Source organism: Triticum aestivum, chromosome 7B, assembly GCF_018294505.1.
Source record: "Triticum aestivum cultivar Chinese Spring chromosome 7B, IWGSC CS RefSeq v2.1, whole genome shotgun sequence".
Taxonomy (NCBI): Eukaryota; Viridiplantae; Streptophyta; class Magnoliopsida; order Poales; family Poaceae; genus Triticum; species Triticum aestivum.
This window is the reverse complement of record NC_057813.1, coordinates 722,879,752-722,881,564: the sequence shown is the minus strand read 5'-3', so window position 1 is coordinate 722,881,564 and position 1,813 is coordinate 722,879,752. Positions and strand designations below refer to the sequence as shown.

Genomic DNA, 1,813 nt, shown 5'->3' with positions numbered 1-1,813 from the left:
GTCTGTCCAATTTTTTTTTTGAACTGGGCATAACCCCTTTCCATTGCTCATCATAACGGAAATACATAAGTTCCAACCAGTTACCAAAGGAAACTGAAAAGGGGAAAGCGAGTTCAAGGCATCTTTGGGATACCCACTGTAAGCACTCGTCATCGAGCAGCTCACTGTGGGGCGAAAATCCAAAGACACCAAAGAACTACCAACCTAACAGGGAACAATTTTCCGACCACGCACAAGATGAGAACAAAAAAGGCTCACAAGTGAGCAGAGATAACAGGCTCACGCAGGAGCAGCATAGCGATAGTTAAACCCAGGAGGGACAATAGACCACACTGTTTTCTGTAAGCTACGTTCGGGACCAGAGAAGCAGACGCAACCATCAGTCTTCTGCCATCCCTGGCGCCGCGCATATCCTCATCATGGTCGAGGCATTGGTCTTAAGCATCTTGGCTACACGTTCCATCACCTCTCGATCAGCTCCGCTCATCAAACCTGCCCATGAAGTTATATGGCCACAAGCAGAAAACACAATATCAAAAGGAGTTCTCAATTTTTCCCTTCAAAGGTAGTTTGGTTACGGCTATTCCGGATCACCCAACATATGGCCGCCAGCCCAATTGTGTAGAATTTTGCCCCATCAGAAAGGAAAACGTAGCACCAAGAAAAGTATTGCCAAATGTTGCTTGGGCATAACTCAGTGCCCAAAACACATCCCACCATCCTCCAAATCACTCTAACTACATGACATGTGAAAAATAGATGTTGAGGTGTCTCCCTCTCTCTACAGAACGAGCATTTGAGGTTGCCAACCAAGTTTCGCATGTTCATGACGTCCCTTGTCGGGACATCATCCTGAAAGAGTTGCCACAAAAATATTTGAATTTTCAGGGGAATTTTCGCTTTCCATATCCACTTGTAATTGCATCCAGCTAAATTCTGCTCCAAATACTCATAAACCTATTTGGTAGTGAATTTTTTTCCTTCTTACCCAAGTTCCAGATTACTTGGTCTGGATCCTCCGAACTAGGCCACAAAGCAATAGTAGCTCGAAGCTCCTCCAACTGCTCTATCAAAGGAGCGTGGAGTTGTCTGAAATCACCCCCACCCCCAATTTGAATTTTGCCACCGTAATTTCTTGTTCATTGCAAATACTATATAAAATAGGCACTTAAAGCATGGAGGAGGGTTACTATTCAAGGAGTCATTCCATACTCTAGCAATGTTCTTAGAATTCAGAACCACTCACCTACTAGCCAAATAGTGCTCTTTAACTTTCATTATAGCTTTCCAAATAGGGGAGTCACCAAACTTGCATTTCACTGAGGTTATAGTATCTTTTTTAAGGTACTTGGCTCGAATCATATCTTGCCACAAGCCTTGCTGTGTTCCAAGCTTCCACCACCATTTGGTTAGCAAACTAATGTTTTGTCTCCGAAGGTCTTTTACCCCAGCCGCCCTTTACTCTTAGATCTGCATATTCTAGCCCACTTCACTAAATGGCATCTCTTGCGCCCCTCATGCTCTTGCCTGAAAAAACGCTTACGGTATTGTTTATCCAATTTCTCAATAATCATTTTAGGGATAAAAAATGGACATATAGAAGTAAAAAATGCTGGTAAGAGAGGAGCCAAGGAGAATAAGTCTCCCACCGGATGAGGCTGCATTACCAATCCAAGCTTCACAATATTTTGAGAATCTTTCATCCACAAAGTTTCAGTCCAGGTTACGAAGAGTTGAATAAATGACTGAGACTCCCAAGTATTTCACCGGGAAATGTCCTCTTTGGCAATTGAAAAGCTCCGCATAGAAGGCT

General features: G+C 43.3%; 1 pseudogene; it reads right to left on the bottom strand.

Annotated features, from left to right (window-relative positions):
* LOC123158623 (cytochrome P450 72A14-like) overlaps positions 1 to 1,813 on the bottom strand; it is a 13,139-nt pseudogene that overhangs the window by 10,472 nt on the left and 854 nt on the right.